This window comes from Mytilus trossulus, chromosome 11 (genome assembly GCF_036588685.1).
Source record: "Mytilus trossulus isolate FHL-02 chromosome 11, PNRI_Mtr1.1.1.hap1, whole genome shotgun sequence".
In the NCBI taxonomy this organism is placed as follows: Eukaryota; Metazoa; Mollusca; class Bivalvia; order Mytilida; family Mytilidae; genus Mytilus; species Mytilus trossulus.
This window is the reverse complement of record NC_086383.1, coordinates 4,893,734-4,906,153: the sequence shown is the minus strand read 5'-3', so window position 1 is coordinate 4,906,153 and position 12,420 is coordinate 4,893,734. Positions and strand designations below refer to the sequence as shown.

The 12,420-nt window shown below is 33.1% G+C and overlaps 1 protein-coding gene across 1 annotated transcript in view; it reads right to left on the bottom strand.

Moving 5' to 3' along the window:
- Positions 1-12,420, bottom strand: part of LOC134690664 (tetratricopeptide repeat protein 38-like) — a 59,004-nt gene that overhangs the window by 17,377 nt on the left and 29,207 nt on the right. The gene's annotated exons all lie outside the window — the stretch shown is intronic.

The window sequence follows — 12,420 nt, the reverse complement described above, 5'->3', positions numbered from 1 at the left end:
TAGTAAATGTTTTGACTAGTTTGTGATATCGAAAACCCTGGTGTAATAATTTTTCAGTAATACATAAATTTCTCTCGTTAAAATCTAAAACATTGTTACATACACGAGCGAATCGTACAAGTTGAGATATATAAACACCGTAAGATGGTGACAAGGGAACGTCACCATCTAAAAACGGATAATTAACGATAGGAAATGAAAAATCATCCCTTTTATCATAAACCAACAATATAAAAAACCGAATAAAACTTGCAAAAATTAATCGAAGTCAAAGACCCTCTTCGACGCCGCATTTTAAGTGTAACGTGTTGTAGGAACATCGTGCCCAACGTTTGAAAGTAACATTAGAGCAATTGCTACGTCTTTAATTCACCCTTATTACAAGAAGTTCGGTTTTTTATATTGTTGGTTGATTCTGGTTCTGTTCGTTTTGTGATGTCATTTTATCAAAAATTACCTCGAGTTCTGGAAATCGATATAATAATGTTTACCCTTTAAGTTATTTGAACTAAAAAAAGCAGTACTGTCGCAAGTAATGTAGGAAGGAAAGATGGGACGGAAGTACATGTATACGGTTTTCATATTTTTTTTTATCATAGGATGTTTAACTTTCAAGTTGCATATCATCTGTCATTGTAAAATTTCTATATCTTAATTCATCCCCAATACAAATATATCTGACACTCTGCAAGTAAAGCGAACATTTTTACCCTTGGTTAAATTTGAATAGAATTGTATTTTCCCTCGCACATAAGTTGTCGAAACACACCCCTTCAATTACTTGAACCTTGGCTTGAGAATTATTCCCCAAGTCATCTTCAGATATATACATTTTAAAATATAGTAATCTACTCCTGGATCGTCCGCGAAAACGGCAAATAAAAATATAATCCCGTTTTTTTTTAATTCGATGAAACGGTTTTCGTCGCTGTTTGGGATTTGTCTTTCAATTACCCCCATTTCATGCACAAGTTTATATTGACGAAAAGTTCCGGCTTCGCTAGTACAGGAATTACTTTCATCACGAAATAGCAGAACAAATTGCAAAGTAAAACATTCCGTGAACTGGTATCAAGTGTTTTGATATTGGTGATTGCACCTTACTGAAGTGACGACTTTAAATGATCTATTTCGGAACCGGGCTGAAGTACGTCCATTATTCATAGTTCATTATTCATTATTCAATAATGAATAATGAAATAGTTCATTATTCACTATTCAATACTGAAAAATGAATAATGAATAATGAAATGGTTTATGTTTCATTATTCAAATTGAAGCGGTGAATAGTGAAAAAAATATAAAAAAATTTGACCTTGACACTATAGCTATATTTTGATTCGCAATGACCATAAGAGGGTTTACGGACGACCTAAATGCCACAATATGCATAAAAATGAGGAAATATAAAAAAGAAGATGTGGTATTATTGTCAATGAGACAAACATCCACAAAAGACCAAAATAACACAGACATCAACAACTACAGCTCACCGTACAGCCTACAACAATGAGCAAAGCCCATACCGCATAGTCAGCTATAAAAGGCACCAATAAGACAATGTAAAACAATTTAAACAAGACAACTAACGGCCTTATTTTAAAAAATGAACGAAAAACATATATGAAACACATAGACAAACGACAACCGCTAAATTACAGACTCCTGACTTGGGACAGACACATATATAAATAATTCGATGGTGTTAAAAATGTTAGCCAATTTTGAATAATGAAATGGATATTTTAAATAATGGAATGGACTGCTGCGACCCTTTAGCCCCTCATTATAGATACACTTTATACCTAATTCGAAAGTTTATAACGAGAGGAACAAAATGTATATAGTCAACATGTTCAGCAACGCATATTAGAGGACTTAAATGTCGTAATACGCGTGAAAATTAAGAAATAGCCAATTTTGAATAATGAAATGGATATTTTGAATAATGGAATGGACTGCCGCGAACTTTTAACCCCTGATTATAGATAAACTTTATACCTCATTCGAAAGCTTATAACAAGAGGAACAAAATGTATATAGTCAACATGTTCAGCAACGCATATTAGAGGACTTAAATGTCGAAATACGCGTGAAAATTAAGAAATAGCCAATTTTGAATAATGAAATGGATATTTTGAATAATGGAATGGACTGCCGCGACCTTTTAGCCCCTCATTATAGATTAACTTTATACCTAATTCGAAAGCTTATAACAAGAGGAACAAAATGTATATAGTCAACATGTTCCGCAACGCATATTACAGGACTTAAATGTCGAAATACGCGTGAAAATTAAGAAATAGCCAATTTTGAATAATGAAATGGATATTTTGAATAATGGAATGGACTGCCGCGACCTTTTAGCCCCTCATTATAGATACACTTTATACCTCATTCGAAAGCTTATAACAAGAGGAACAAAATGTATATAGTCAACATGTTCCGCAACGCATATTACAGGACTTAAATCTCGAAATACGCGTGAAAATTAAGAAATAGCCAATTTTGAATAATGAAATGGATATTTTGAATAATGGAATGGACTGCTGCGACCCTTAAACCCCTAATTATAGATAAACTTTATACATAATTCGAAAGTTTATATCGAGAGGAACAAAATGTATATAGTCAACATGTTCAGCAACGCATATTAGAGGACTTAAATGTCGAAATACGCGTGAAAATTAAGAAATAGCCAATTTTGAATAATGAAATGGATATTTTGAATAATGGAATGGACTGCCGCGAACTTTTAACCCCTGATTATAGATAAACTTTATACCTCATTCGAAAGCTTATAACAAGAGGAACAAAATGTATATAGTCAACATGTTCAGCAACGCATATTAGAGGATTTAAATGTCGAAATACGCGTAAAAATTACGAAATAGCCAATTTTGAATAATGAAATGGATATTTTGAATAATGGAATGGACTGCTGCGACCCTTTAACCCCTGATTATAGATAAACTTTATACCTAATTCGAAAGCTTATAACAAGAGGAACAAAATGTATATAGTCAACATGTTCCGCAACGCATATTAGAGGACTTAAATGTCGAAATACGCGTTAAAATTAAGAAATAGCCAATTTTGAATAATGAAATGGATATTTTGAATAATGGAATGGACTGCTGCGACCCTTTAACCCCCGATTGTAGATAAACCTTCAACCTTATTTGAAAGCTTATTCCAGGAAGAATAAAATGTTTATAGTCAACATGTTCCGCAACGCATATTAGAGGACTTAAATGTCGAAATACGCGTGAAAGTTAAGAAATAGCCAATTTTGAATAATGAAATGGATATTTTGAATAATGGAATGGACTGCTGCGACCCTTTAGCCCCTAATTATAGATAAACTTTATACCTCATTCGAAAGCTTATATCGAGCGTAACAAAATGTATATTATCAACATGTTCCGCAACGCATATTTGAGGACTGTAAAAATGTCGAAATACGCGTGAAAATTGATAATAGCAAATTTTGAATAATGAAATGGGTTTTTTGAATAATGGAATGGACTGCTGCGACCCTTTAACCCCTAATTATAGATAAACCTTCTACCTCATTCGAAAGCTTATTACGAGAGAAACAAAATGTATATAGTCAACATTTTCCGCAACGCATATTAGAGGACTTAAATGTCGAAATACGCGTTAAAATTAAGAAATAGCCAATTTTGAATAATGAAATGGATATTTTGAATAATGGAATGGACTGCTGCGACCCTTTAACCCCCGATTGTAGATAAACCTTCAACCTCATTTGAAAGCTTATTCCAGGAAGAATAAAATGTTTATAGTCAACATGTTCCGCAACGCATATTAGAGGACTTAAATGTCGAAATACGCGTGAAAGTTAAGAAATAGCCAATTTTGAATAATGAAATGGATATTTTGAATAATGGAATGGACTGCTGCGACCCTTTAGCCCCTAATTATAGATAAACTTTATACCTCATTCGAAAGCTTATATCGATCGTAACAAAATGTATATTATCAACATGTTCCGCAACGCATATTTGAGGACTGTAAAAATGTCGAAATACGCGTGAAAATTAATAATAGCAAATTTTGAATAATGAAATGGATTTTTTGAATAATGGAATGGACTGCTGCGACCCTTTAACCCCTAATTATAGATAAACCTTATACCTCATTCGAAAGCTTATTACGAGAGAAACAAAATGTATATAGTCAACATTTTCCGCAACGCATATTAGAGGACTTAAATGTCGAAATACGCGTTAAAATTAAGAAATAGCCAATTTTGAATAATGAAATGGATATTTTGAATAATGGAATGGACTGCTGCGACCCTTTAACCCCCGATTGTAGATAAACCTTCAACCTCATTTGAAAGCTTACTCCAGGAAGAATAAAATGTTTATAGTCAACATGTTCCGCAACGCATATTAGAGGACTTAAATGTCTAAATACGCGTGAAAGTTAAGAAATAGCCAATTTTGAATAATGAAATGGATATTTTGAATAATGGAATGGACTGCTGCGACCCTTTAGCCCCTAATTATAGATAAACTTTATACCTCATTTGAAAGCTTATTTCAGGAGGAAAACAATGTTTATAGTCAACATGTTCCGCAACGCATATTAGAGGACTTAAATGTCGAAATACGCGTGAAAGTTAAGAAATAGCCAATTTTGAATAATGAAATGGATATTTTGAATAATGGAATGGACTGCTGCGACCCTTAAGCCCATAATTATAGATAAACTTTATACCTAATTCGAAAGCTTATAACGAGAGGAACAAAATGTATATAGTCAACATTTTCCGCAACGCATATTAGAGGACTTAAATGTCGAAATACGCGTTAAAATTAAGAAATAGCCAATTTTGAATAATGAAATGGATATTTTGAATAATGGAATGGACTGCTGCGACCCTTTAACCCCCGATTGTAGATAAACCTTCAACCTCATTTGAAAGCTTACTCCAGGAAGAATAAAATGTTTATAGTCAACATGTTCCGCAACGCATATTAGAGGACTTAAATGTCTAAATACGCGTGAAAGTTAAGAAATAGCCAATTTTGAATAATGAAATGGATATTTTGAATAATGGAATGGACTGCTGCGACCCTTTAGCCCCTAATTATAGATAAACTTTATACCTCATTTGAAAGCTTATTTCAGGAGGAAAACAATGTTTATAGTCAACATGTTCCGCAACGCATATTAGAGGACTTAAATGTCGAAATACGCGTGAAAGTTAAGAAATAGCCAATTTTGAATAATGAAATGGATATTTTGAATAATGGAATGGACTGCTGCGACCCTTAAGCCCATAATTATAGATAAACTTTATACCTAATTCGAAAGCTTATAACGAGAGGAACAAAATGTATATAGTCAACATGTTCAGAAAGGCATATTAGAGGACTTAAGGTGGCTCGTGGGTACAAAAATTTTAGCAAAAAATTAAACCTTTATATTTTCATTACAAATTTTATTTATTACACTATTAGTTGATACTTTATGATATGGTACAAAAAACAACCCAAAAAAATGATTTGGTTTGGCCCCAGATGACTTTAAAAATTGAAAAAGCTCCAAATTATCTCCCTTTGGTGCAAAAATGCCATTTTTTGGCCTTAAATTTGAAATATTTTTTTAACTCATCGGTGACCTATATTTTTTATTATTGTTTTCAAATAAGCTGTACATAAACTAAATAATTGTAAAATTTAAGCAATTTCTTATATTAGGTTATTTTTTTATTTCGATATTTCCTCTTTTTCTCCTATTAGTTCAACAGAAAAAAAGGACATTAACAAAAATGTATACTTCTTCCAGAGGCAGATTTTAGCTTAAATGAACGGTGACCCCATTTTTTTATTTCATTTTTCTTTTAAGTATATGATAGAGTTCATTTATGAAAAAATATATCGAAATCCTATATTAGGAAAAAAAAATCATTTATACCCAGGAGCCCCCTTAAATGTCGAAATACGCGTGAAAATTAAGAAATAGACAATTTTGAATAATGAAATGGATATTTTGAATTATGGAATGGACTGCTGCGACCCTTTAACCCCTAATTATAGATTAACTTTATACCTAATTCGAAAGCTTATAACGAGAGGAACAAAATGTATATAGTCAACATGCTCCGCAACGCATATTACAAGACTTAAATGTCGAAATACGCGTGAAAATTAAGAAATAGCCAATTTTGAATAATGAAATGGATATTTTGAATAATGGAATGGACTGCCGCGACCTTTTATCCCCTCATTATAGATAAACTTTATACCTCATTCGAAAGCTTACAACAGGAGGAAAACAATGTTTATAGTCAACATGTTCCGCAACGCATATTAGAGGACTTAAATGTCGAAATACGCGTGAAAGTTAAGAAATAGCCAATTTTGAATAATGAAATGGATATTTTGAATAATGGAATGGACTGCTGCGACCCTTAAGCCCATAATTATAGATAAACTTTATACCTAATTCGAAAGCTTATAACGAGAGGAACAAAATGTATATAGTCAACATGTTCCGCAACGCATATTAGAGGACTTAAATGTCGAAATACGCGTTAAAATTAAGAAATAGCCAATTTTGAATAATGAAATGGATATTTTGAATTATGGAATGGACTGCTGCGACCCTTTAACCCCTAATTATAGATTAACTTTATACCTAATTCGAAAGCTTATAACGAGAGGAACAAAATGTATATAGTCAACATGCTCCGCAACGCATATTACAAGACTTAAATGTCGAAATACGCGTGAAAATTAAGAAATAGCCAATTTTGAATAATGAAATGGATATTTTGAATAATGGAATGGACTGCCGCGACCTTTTATCCCCTCATTATAGATAAACTTTATACCTCATTCGAAAGCTTATAACAAGAGGAACAAAATGTATATAGTCAACATGTTCAGCAACGCATATTAGAGGATTTAAATGTCGAAATACGCGTAAAAATTACGAAATAGCCAATTTTGAATAATGAAATGGATATTTTGAATAATGGAATGGAAGGTTGCGACCCTTTAACCCCTGATTATAGATAAACTTTATACCTAATTCGAAAGCTTATAACAAGAGGAACAAAATGTATATAGTCAACATGTTCCGCAACGCATATTAGAGGACTTAAATGTCGAAATACGCGTTAAAATTAAGAAATAGCCAATTTTGAATAATGAAATGGATATTTTGAATAATGGAATGGACTGCTGCGACCCTTTAACCCCCGGTTGTAGATAAACCTTCAACCTCATTTGAAAGCTTATTCCAGGAAGAATAAAATGTTTATAGTCAACATGTTCCGCAACGCATATTAGAGGACTTAAATGTCGAAATACGCGTGAAAGTTAAGAAATAGCCAATTTTGAATAATGAAATGGATATTTTGAATAATGGAATGGACTGCTGCGACCCTTTAGCCCCTAATTATAGATAAACTTTATACCTCATTTGAAAGCTTATTTCAGGAGGAAAACAATGTATATAGTCAACATGTTCCGCAACGCATATTAGAGGACTTAAATGTCGAAATACGCGTGAAAGTTAAGAAATAGCCAATTTTGAATAATGAAATGGATATTTTGAATAATGGAATGGACTGCTGCGACCCTTAAGCCCATAATTATAGATAAACTTTATACCTATTTCGAAAGCTTATAACGAGAGGAACAAAATGTATATAGTCAACATGTTCAGAAAGGCATATTAGAGGACTTAAATGTCGAAATACGCGTGAAAATTAAGAAATAGACAATTTTGAATAATGAAATGGATATTTTGAATAATGGAATGGACTGCTGCGACCCTTTAACCCCCGATTGTAGATAAACCTTCAACCTCATTTGAAAGCTTACTCCAGGAAGAATAAAATGTTTATAGTCAACATGTTCCGCAACGCATATTAGAGGACTTAAATGTCTAAATACGCGTGAAAGTTAAGAAATAGCCAATTTTGAATAATGAAATGGATATTTTGAATAATGGAATGGACTGCTGCGACCCTTTAGCCCCTAATTATAGATAAACTTTATACCTCATTTGAAAGCTTATTTCAGGAGGAAAACAATGTTTATAGTCAACATGTTCCGCAACGCATATTAGAGGACTTAAATGTCGAAATACGCGTGAAAGTTAAGAAATAGCCAATTTTGAATAATGAAATGGATATTTTGAATAATGGAATGGACTGCTGCGACCCTTAAGCCCATAATTATAGATAAACTTTATACCTAATTCGAAAGCTTATAACGAGAGGAACAAAATGTATATAGTCAACATGTTCAGAAAGGCATATTAGAGGACTTAAATGTCGAAATACGCGTGAAAATTAAGAAATAGACAATTTTGAATAATGAAATGGATATTTTGAATTATGGAATGGACTGCTGCGACCCTTTAACCCCTAATTATAGATTAACTTTATACCTAATTCGAAAGCTTATAACGAGAGGAACAAAATGTATATAGTCAACATGCTCCGCAACGCATATTACAAGACTTAAATGTCGAAATACGCGTGAAAATTAAGAAATAGCCAATTTTGAATAATGAAATGGATATTTTGAATAATGGAATGGACTGCCGCGACCTTTTATCCCCTCATTATAGATAAACTTTATACCTCATTCGAAAGCTTATAACAAGAGGAACAAAATGTATATAGTCAACATGTTCAGCAACGCATATTAGAGGATTTAAATGTCGAAATACGCGTAAAAATTACGAAATAGCCAATTTTGAATAATGAAATGGATATTTTGAATAATGGAATGGAAGGTTGCGACCCTTTAACCCCTGATTATAGATAAACTTTATACCTAATTCGAAAGCTTATAACAAGAGGAACAAAATGTATATAGTCAACATGTTCCGCAACGCATATTAGAGGACTTAAATGTCGAAATACGCGTTAAAATTAAGAAATAGCCAATTTTGAATAATGAAATGGATATTTTGAATAATGGAATGGACTGCTGCGACCCTTTAACCCCCGGTTGTAGATAAACCTTCAACCTCATTTGAAAGCTTATTCCAGGAAGAATAAAATGTTTATAGTCAACATGTTCCGCAACGCATATTAGAGGACTTAAATGTCGAAATACGCGTGAAAGTTAAGAAATAGCCAATTTTGAATAATGAAATGGATATTTTGAATAATGGAATGGACTGCTGCGACCCTTTAGCCCCTAATTATAGATAAACTTTATACCTCATTTGAAAGCTTATTTCAGGAGGAAAACAATGTATATAGTCAACATGTTCCGCAACGCATATTAGAGGACTTAAATGTCGAAATACGCGTGAAATAATAAGAAATAGCCAATTTTGAATAATGAAATATATATTTTGAATAATGGAATGGACTGCTGCGACCCTTTAACCCCTGATTATAGATAAACGTTATACCTAATTCGAAAGCTTATAACGAGAGGAACAAAATGTATATAGTCAACATGTTCAGCAACGCAAATTATAGGACTTAAATGTCGAAATACGCGTGAAAATTAAGAAATAGCCAATTTTGAATAATGAAATGGATGTTTTGAATAATGGAATGGACTGCCGCGACCTTTAAGCCCCTCATTATAGATTCAGTTTATACCTCATTGGAAAGCTTATTACGAGAGGAACAAAATGTATATAGTCAACATGTTCCACAAAGCATATTAGAGGACTTAAATGTCGAAATATGCGTTAAAATTACGAAATAGCCAATTTTGAATAATAAAATGGATATTTTGAATAATGGAATAGATTGCTGCGACCCTTTCACCCCTTATTATAGACAAACCTGATACCTCATTCGAAAGCTTATTACGAGAGAAACAAAATGTATATAGTCAACATGTTCCGCAACGCATATTAGAGGACTTAAATGTCGAAATACGCGTAAAAATTACGAAATAGCCAATTTTGAATAATGAAATGGATATTTTGAATAATGGAATGGACTGCTGCGACCCTTTAACCCCTAATTATAGATAAACTTTATACCTCATTTGAAAGCTCATTTCAGGACAAACACAATGTATACAGTCAACATGTTCCGCAACGCATATTAGAGGACTTAAATGTCGAAATACGCGTGAAAGTTAAGAAATAGCCAATTTTGAATAATGAAATGGATATTTTGAATTATGGAATGGACTGCTGCGACCCTATAACTCCTAATTATAGACAAACCTTATACCTCATTCGAACGCTTATTACGAGAGGAACAAAATGTATATAGTCAACATGTTCCGCAACGCATATTAGAGGTTTTAAATGTCGAAACACGCATGAAAATTAAGAAAAAGCCAATTTTGAATAATGAAATGGATATTTTGAATAATGATTATGGAATGGACTGCTGCAACCCTTTAGCCCCTAATTATAGATAAACCTTATACTTCATTTCAAAACTTATTACGAGAGGAACAAAATGTATATAGTCAACATGCTCCGCAACGCATATTAGAGGACTTAAATGTCGAAATACGCGTGAAAATTAAGAAAAAGCCAATTTTGAATAATGAAATGGATATTTTGAATAATGGAATGGACTGTTGCGACCCTTTAGCCCCTGATTGTAGATAAACCTTCAACCTCATTTGAAAGCTTATTCTAGGAGGAATAAAATGGTTATAGTCAACATGTTCCGCAACGCATATTAGAGGACTTAAATGTCTAAATACGCGTGAAAATTAAGAAATAGCCAATTTTGAATAATGAAATGGATATTTTGAATAATGGAATGGACTGCCGCGACCTTTAAGACCCTCAGTATAGATTAACTTTATACCTCATTCGAAAGCTTATAACATGAGGAACAAAATGTTTATAGTCAACATGTTCCGCAACGCATATTACAGGACTTAAATGTCGAAATACGCGTGATAATTAAGAAATAGCCAATTTTGAATAATGAAATGGATATTTTGAATAATGGAATGGACTGCTGCGACCCTTTAACCCCTGATTATAGATAAACTTTATACCTAATTCGAAAGCTTATAACAAAAGGAACAAAATGTATATAGTCAACATGTTCAGCAACGCATATTAGAGGACTTAAATGTCGAAATACGCGTGAAAATTAAGAAACAGTCAATTTTGAATAATGAAATGGATATTTTGAATAATGGAATGGACTGCTTCTACCCTTTAGCCTCTAATTATAAATAATCTTTGTACCTCATTCGAAAGCTTATTTCGAGAGGAACAAAATGTTTATAGTCAATAAGTTCCGAAATGCATATTAGAGAAGTAACGAACGGCCTAAATATCGAAATTAAGAAATAGCTTATTTTGATAAATGGAACGGACTACTTCAGCCCTTCAGTCCCTAACAAAGGCAAATTTTATACACTAAATTAAAGCGTATTGATAGAGGAATAACTTGAGTATAAATGATATGTGCCGCAATGACCATTAGAGGGATTACGGAGGACCTAAATACCAAAATACGCATGAAAATAAAAAATAGCCAATTTTGAATAATGAAATGCATATTTTGAATTACAGAGCACTTGTCTTACAGAATGTACTGTTGTGACCCGTTGACCCCTTATTACAGATATATCTTATACCTCAATTGAAGGCTTATTAAGAGATGAACAGTAGCATGATTATGAGAGTTCTGTCACACACCCATTTTGAGGTTGGAGTCGAGGGAAACGTTTTCTCTGTGGATGAAATAAACACACACACACAAAAATAGAAATTCAAATATATAATAAACACAATGGACTTAAAGATTACAAATATGTCTGGTCAGAGATAGAATTAGGCGCAAGAGGTAGAAATTCTGAAAAAAAACCTGGCCGCTGTTAAGGCCAATCGAGAACAGCGCTGCAATGATGAGGAAATTATCAAATTGCGAAAAGTAGGGCAGGACTCAACCTTGATTGTCAAAGACATTAAAGACTTCGACACGAAGTAAAGGCCTGCAAAATTATAACCTTGTGCTGGAAAGCGGAAATATTCGCACATGGGGATGTGAGAGATTAAATAAGCAACTGACTACCGTCTTGGCAAAGAGAGAACCGATGGAGCTGTGCAAATTGTGAGCTATGGAATGAAAAATCATGACGCACCGCGTACGTTTCTCGACTTTCTTATTTTTTATAAGGATTGTAGGATCGAAAATGTTCGAATATATGTTTTGTAGGCTCGAAAACTGGGTCTAAAACAGTAAATTGGGAATGGTGGTTTTGGGGTGACCTAAATTGATTTTTTTTGTTATGATAAAGACATTGATCCAATAGTGAATATGGAGTTAGTAGTTGAAAACGTCAAATATAGCCAAAATGCACCACCTTTGAGGGTAATCCCGGTTGAGGAGATATCAGTTGGTTGAGAGTTGATAGAAACGAAGACAAGTCTTAAAATTCATCGTCGTCCCAAACCCTACACGAGGAGATT